The 7,884-nt window shown below is 35.7% G+C and overlaps 1 protein-coding gene across 7 annotated transcripts in view; it reads right to left on the bottom strand.

Annotated features, from left to right (window-relative positions):
* NFIA (nuclear factor I A) overlaps positions 1 to 7,884 on the bottom strand; it is a 465,394-nt gene that overhangs the window by 138,948 nt on the left and 318,562 nt on the right. The gene's annotated exons all lie outside the window — the stretch shown is intronic.

Raw genomic sequence — 7,884 nt, 5'->3', positions numbered from 1 at the left:
CAAGCTCAAGAACGTAATCATATAAATTCCCTTCTCAACCCTATGAGTGGTACATGCATTCTTTGATTCTCAGTTCTCTATCAGAGTCCTGGGAATTTGCGGGTTCTGCATATACCCTGTTTCCCCCAAAATAAGACATCCCCTGATAATAAGCCCAATCGGGCTTTTGAGCACATGCGCTAAAATAAGGCTCCCCCCCAAAATAAGCCCTCCCCGAAAATATTTAAATGCAGAGCTGGGAATCAGGTAAGACGGCAAGAGGAGCTCCATCTTGCTCCATGCGCCCCAAAATAATAAGACCTCCCTGAAAATAAGGCCAAGCGCTTATTTTGGGGTTCAAAAAAATATAAAATAGGGTCTTATTTTCGGGGAAACATGGTAGTATGTTAGCTGTTTCTAGCACCACACTCTTCTGGACAAAGAGCTCTGACGTTGTTTCTGGGAACTGTACACAAGAACAGACAATAAGCTCCCTCCCAAATTTGCTCTGAGTGCTCTTATCACCACTGCGACCATCTTGGCCCTTACTACACAATAACTGGATATTGGAAGGGATCTGGAAGGGATCCAGTCCAACCTCCTGCTCAAGCAGGAGACCCTGTACAATTTCAGATAAGTGGTTGTCCAATCTGTTCTTAAAGTGATGGACACTCACAACTTCTGAAGGCAAGGAAATTTCTTATTTCTAGGTTGGTTCTTTCCTTGATTAGTTTCCATCCATTGCTTCTTGTTCTGCCTTTAGGTGCTTTGAAGAATATAGGTTGACACCTCCCCTCCCTTCTTTGTGGCAGTCAATGTTGTTATCATGTCACTCCTAGTCCTTCTTTTCATTAAACTATATATACCCAATTCCTGAAACCGTTCTTCATGTTTTAGCCTCCAGCCCCCTAATCATCTTTGTTACTCTTGTCTGTATTGTTTCCAGAGTTTCAACACCATTTTTATATGGTGGCAACCAAACTGGACATAATATTCCTTGTGTGGCCTTACCAAGACATTATAAAGTGGTACTAACACTTCATGTGATCCTGAACGTCTGAAAATGTTCTGAAACCAGTTATTGGTGACATGTCACTGACATCTCTCTTATAGATTAAAATATGGACAAAATATTCTTCTTTTCCTCACTACTGTTAATTTTGTTTCCTTCATATGGATGTTACTTGAATGTTTACATGTTCTCTTCTTTGCAAGTAGCAGCAGAAGTAAGTATACTGAAATTCTTCCTCTACTATCACATGTTTCTGGAAGATGTGGCTCATTTCAAAGAACTGCAGATTCGCTCCCTGGGCACTCAGAAGCATCTTTATGGAATTTAATTTGGAGCATAGCACAACTCTATTAAAGAATTCTTTCTCTCAGGGCTACAAAAATGCATGCAGGGGGCCTGTTTCATGAGAGCAAGTTTTTAGAAATTCAGAGAGCATTGATTAAAATGTATACTTTAAAAGTCAAAAATAAAAAAGGGAAGCCATTTACACTTGTAAAACCAAGCACATCATTCAGTGGAAATCTTTCATATTCTTTTTAATATTTTCAGGAAACTGATTTTTCCCTAACCTTTCAAGAATCAAGGAGTAAGTGGCTAGTAAAGGACTTCATCTGTATAAACATTCCATCTGCAACCTGTCACATTTATGTTATACCTATTTTGTGTGCAAAGTCATTTACTTGTAAGTTAGTAATGTCCATTATTTATTTACCTAATATAACAATTATTTTCATGTTAATGTGACACAAAAATGGGAGAATACACACGGTGACTCCATTTCAGTACTTTGGATATGCATATAAGCAACAAAACAGGAAGGTCTTTTAATTCTAGCACACTCTTTTGCCAGCAAGATAGTAATTATCACTGACCAAATAGAGTGCTCATACAGTAGTAGTAACCGCAGCAATAATATCTGTCACCATCTGAAAAATTAGCAGCAAGTTGCAAAAGCAAATGAAAACACAAACACACTGATATATAACTTTTCTGTCAATGCCTGTGTACCTGCACCCATTCCTTATTCAAAGGGAAATGAAACCAAAAAGGGAGTCAAGAGCAATGATCTCTGAAGGGTAAAACACCCCCACCCAATGCAGAATGCAGAACTAAAAATAAATAAATAATAATAAAAAAGAGAAGACTTCAGATCATTTCAAGCAACTATCACCCTTTTCCATAACATTAGGTGTCTTTTATTAGATAGAGCACATATCAAAGCAAGGTTATCATGCCAAGACTCACCAAGCAGTATCTGAACTATTCCAGAGTACTCCAAAGCCCATTTTTACTATATTGAAAATATCTAACCATAATCTTTTCCTCCTTTAGATCCTTATTAACATGTAAAATACATGTGGTCCAATTTGAACATCTGCCACATTGATTTTATGTCATTCCAACATGCCTAGTTGTCATGAATTTTGAGGTCCTATGAACTGTTGCTGTTGCTGTAGGGATGGAAATATTTCATTTAACTGAGTTAGCAGTTGATGTTAAATACTTACATGAACCTTAGAAAACAAAACATTTGCTGATAGAACTGACTTCGGGTATGTTATGTGACTGAGCTACTAAACAGAACAAAATGAAGCTTTAAAAGAAGTATCTCAAGTAAAAGCTTCAAGTAAATTTCACCCAACTTTAATGGGATATTATTTAAAGACAAAAGAACTTTTGCAAATATTTTTAATTAATCGAATCCATTATCTTGATGAAATTTTCTTTCACTTTCCTTTCTTAAATTAATCCATTTATCTATTGTGGAGTTCTATGAAGATTTCATGTACAATTATTTTATTACTTGTTATGCTGGAAAAATATATAACTGAATGGCTCTATTATCAGGATAATCAACGTGCTGGTGAACAGAAAGAAACTTTTCAACAGCCATTCACTAAGTCTGTTGTACTGTCTTAGATTCTATGGTTGGCACATTGAAGAGGAAAAAAGCCTTTACTTTTTCTTTTCACACTGTTTCCACTTTCAATGGTTTTTTTAAAAACGTAGCTTCCACTGTATTTATACTTTGTAAAATGAACAACTTCCAGCAAATGAAATCCTTTCTTAAAGGAATCACAATGAAATGTGGCATTTAGCAAGACTTTTCAGGATTCTGAACTTTTAAAAAAAATTACATTTGTTCCTTTTCCTCCTGTGATAAAATGATGACATAAACCAAACTTAACAAATTCAATTAAAACTACTCTGCTTACATTATTTTGCAACCACCTAAATACAAGATAAATACATACATAAGCTTTTCAGTCTCATCTAAATGTACCAAATTTGAAAGCTGCCATAAGAATCCTTAAAATATCTACTCAATTTTGTTCATTAAAACATGCAGCACAGGCTATTGTCAAAACTTCAACACCAGCTAAGTTCAGAGTCCAACAAATGTACAAAGTCTGCAAGTCTTTAATTAACTATTATAAGTAATAAAATCATTTATAAGGAACTTAAAGTTCCAAGAAAGGAGATCTTTTAAGTTCTGCTCTTCCACCCGGCAAAGAATAAAACTGAACAGAAAATCATTTGATAAAATCCTGCATTTGACACATGTGCAAAATGCAGCAAGATAACTTAAAGGGAACCAGTTCGGTTATTTATTGATTTTTGAAATCTTGCCTTTGTAAATCTTTAGTAGATTTGTTGGATTACAATTCCCAAGCACATAATCTACATAGTTCTATAAAATCTAATGCTAAATGGTAGTTCCTTGAAATATAATTAATTCAGGTAGGCAAATGTTTTAAAAATGTAAAATTAATCATACAAACAATTAAAACAATAACGTTCTTCTTCCCTTCTATTGGTCCAAAGGCATTATTATATATTTCTTTAATTATAACAGAAGACACAATCATCAACTTTTATTAAAAACCTCTAATCTTTTAAAGGAAGGACCTTTATAAAGTGGCAAGAAAATATTTTCTCAACATTGTCTGGAAGAATTCCTCTTTCAAAAAAAATGGTTTTGTTTTGCTTTTACTGTGAAGAATAGAGAAAGGGTTTTTTTTTGTACATTAACTGTTTCGTATTCTTCAACTGCAACTTCACCAATATATATTTTTGCTATAGTTGGTTAAGATCATGTAAAGTTACATTTTTCTTAATAGGTTAGATGAGCAGGCCACAGTTATTGGGTTAATACTTCACACTAATTTACAAACCACATTGAATGACTTTAAGTAGCACAAGAACTCCTGTCAAAATCTACTCCTGAACTCTATAGAGTTTCTGCAAACCAATCCCCTTTTCTGCAATTTGGGATACATTGCAGTTGAACAAGCATAAATCAGCTCAGTGTAAATATAGATGACAACATGAGAACACAGAGGTCTGAAACAGGGCAAAGAGCTTGTGTAGAAGTGCCCTCAAGGATTAATGCAATATGTGGACTTGGCTACTACCTCCACTAAAACAGAAATTGATTCAGTGGTTTAGGGTATATAAATGTACTATCTCAGCAATCTGTTTTATGCTTCTGAAGCTCTAGGGTGTAACCTCCTTGTTTTTAAAACTCCAGTTCCAAAAGTATTTCCTAATCCTCTCAAACACATGCCAGCATCACTATAGAAGCCACAGACCGCAGCAGGTCAGTTAGTCCATAGTTTATTTAAGTCAAATGTATGGTGTGCTATCATTAGGCTTAGCTCAGAGAACATGTATGTTCACATTTAATGCAGTTTGTTGTTCTGAATATTCTTAAATTGAAATGTAAAATGTACTAATCATAATGCTGCATTATTTCTGAGAAAGTAGTAATAAGGTAGTAAGTAAAGTAAGGTAGTAAAGGCAGTGTGCTGCCTCTGAAATTGATATAAGTTGAGAAACTACTTTCTTCTGTATTAATTTAAAATTGTCCTTTTACATTGTACTATTATTTGGATTCCACTTTTGCATGTGAGCATGCTCCGTAGTGAAAAATCACTAGGCCTAAAATAGTCTGGCAGAAGCTTTGGGAGAGTTCGTCACACTCTCTCACCTATGCTGGCAAACCTAGCACTTTGGCTGTGAAGAAAACCACAATGTGGGAAGGAAAGCCTACAAAAGAATGAAAACAGAAAGTGTCTAAAGCCTTGGCAAAAGGACACTAAATAAAACAGAGTGCAGTGACTCATTTTGGCAGGGAATCCACCTCAACCAAAGGTTTTGGCAAGAGTCCTCGGAGGAGACCCTCAGCTTTTGCCAAGCCACAAACACCACAATTATTATCGCAGCAGTCATCAACAAAACAGATTTTGTAAACTGACTTGCTGGCACGTAGGTTAAAGAAGCTATTAAAAGAAATAACAGCTGTTTGGGTGACCCTGCACTGAAACTCACTTTACAGAAAGTATGTGAATTATGTGACAAGCACACACACAGACACACATAAAATGTACTAAATACATACATGCCAAAAATATTCTTCCAACCAAGCTATCTTAAAACTAATAAACAACTTTACTAAACTGATTAGCTACATCAAAGGAAAACTGTCTGAAACCAAGCTCATACATGGCCTTAAACTACAGTTTGCTTATCTGTGATTTACTGAATAAACCTCAGATATAGAAGGTATATTGATACTGAACCATAAATCATGATTTGCTACAATGGCTAGGTTTGCATTAAAAAAATATTCAAAATCAAACAACTTGCTATCTGAATGCTTCCCTGAGTTCAGTGACCATATACATGAGGGAAATGAAAGCCTGAAAGGAATTTTTTTTCATAGCTATTCTCTATGGATAATCCATTCCAGAAATCTAGCTATACCCTATGCTCTTAATATTTACCAAATCAGACGAGACCTGGCTCCTCTGATGAGCATTTCAAGACAAAGTAGTATGTGATATAGAGTCTTTTTAAATTTTAAAATTTTTAAATCTGAGCCACTTTGGGGTAATGGTAAAGGCACCAAGTTAGAAATTGAGAAACCATGACTTCTAGTCTTATCTTGAGCACAAAATCAGCTGGGTGACATTGGGGTGGTCTTGTCAGTCATAAGAAGCAAGCAGTAGCAAACCACTTGCCAAGAAAACTTAAAGGGCTTCTCCAGGCATTTGCCAGACATCACCACTGACTTGAAGGTGCACCAAAAAAAAAAAAAAAAGTTTGGTATTTATTTTACGTGTTTTTAAATGTTATGTGAACTTCCAAAAGTTTGTTAAATTATGATAGATAGATAGATAGATAGATAGATAGATAGATAGATAGATAGATAGATAGATAGATAGATAGTAAAAGATATGCCCATATATTCATGGTCATTTGTACCCAGTCATCCTTATTGCTTTATATGGTCAGCCTGGGCCGTGAACCAAAAACTGAAGCCACAAGGACTTCACACATCAAACTAAGCCAAAACCAAACAAACAATGTAATGGCTTAATAAGATGTGTGAAGCAGACCAAAATCAGAAGGAGTAACACAGTTAACAGAAGCAAGGTAACTGAAAATACTCAAAAAGTCAGACAACTAAGTATCCAGAGAGGAGCAAAAGGCCCAAGGATGAAGTAGTGAAGCACAAAGCCAGAGACTAAAATGGAGAGCCAACATCTGTGGGAGAAAGAGGAGCAATCAATGGGCTGCTACTGCAAAGGAGGGAAAAGGCTTTTCTTGCTTTGTTGATGTTGACAGAGATAAAACTACCTGGGAAGACAGCCACAGCTTTAGGCAAGCTGTGGGAGGTTCAAGCTGGAAGTTTAGACAGTGCTAGTTAATGGACAGTGCTCTCTCCTTAGGTGCTTGTTGTCTGTATTTTTAAGTTCAGATCTTACAATGGAGAGGGAAGGAAAAGTGTGTGCCTCTTCTGATATTTATATTTAGCAATTGTTTTGGAAACTTGCAAGAGTCTGGATCTGAAAAGTCTGCTTTAGCTTACAAAGCAGCAGTAGAAAAGTACACTGGCAACTCTGCTAGATTTTTCACTCTGCTGAATCAGCCAGAGGACAAAAAAGATATCAGGTCCATGTCCATCATAGTTTGTACAGCGAAATCATGATTATCTGTATGACTGTGAATAAGTGCTGGCATAGGAAATATATCTGAAAAATTAAGGCAGCTGAATCTATGTACCTATACATCTGATTTTTCCATCATGATAGGGCATTGTTTGTTTTTTGTAGTTACTTTGGGATCATGGTTTAGTTGCTGTTTTGGCAGAGAGATGCTACAGAATTTCACGACCGAGAGAAGGAAAAGTGAAGCATGTAGACTTTTAATAGGATTATTAATTACCTTAACACTGCCTACAGACGATAGGCATTTTTCTGAAGGAAAAGTTCCCAGGAAATGCTTAGGATGAAGAAACAGAGCTAAGCTGGCATTGCATCATAAAAAGACATTTAAAGAAATAACTGTTTTGTTAAAATTCATACAGAACATTTTGCACTCTGAGAGCAGGAATCTTTCCCATTAAGGCAATCAACCTTTTATTTCAGATTTTCTACTGAATGGTGCATTTAATGCTTGTTTTTTCAGACAAACATCAAACCAACAATTCCTTAGGATTTAAATGCATTCCAACTTTCTTGTGTTTTGAAGGTATGACATTGCATTATCTGTTTTCCCTTTATTTATTATTACGGTATAGAATTATAATTACATTATTTACCAGCACCTTAGTAGAAGTAACTAAATTCTATCGTGTTTCCCTGAAAATAAGACCCTGTCTTATATTTTTTTGAACCCTGAAATAAGCAATTGGTCTTATTGCCATGCGCTCAAAAGCCCAATTGGGCTTATTATCAGGGGATGTCTTATTTTGGGGGAAACAGGGTATTACCAGCACATTAATATAAGTAACTAAATTCCAAGACTCCAAGTTCTGAAAAAGAATTCGAGTATGCTGTTTTCTCTGTAACTCAGAGATCTCTGTTGAATCTTTGCCAGATCACAGA

This window comes from Pantherophis guttatus, chromosome 3 (genome assembly GCF_059756535.1).
Source record: "Pantherophis guttatus breed Tessera chromosome 3, ASM5975653v1, whole genome shotgun sequence".
Lineage (NCBI taxonomy): Eukaryota > Metazoa > Chordata > Lepidosauria > Squamata > Colubridae > Pantherophis > Pantherophis guttatus.
This window is presented reverse-complemented; position numbering and strand designations above follow the sequence as displayed.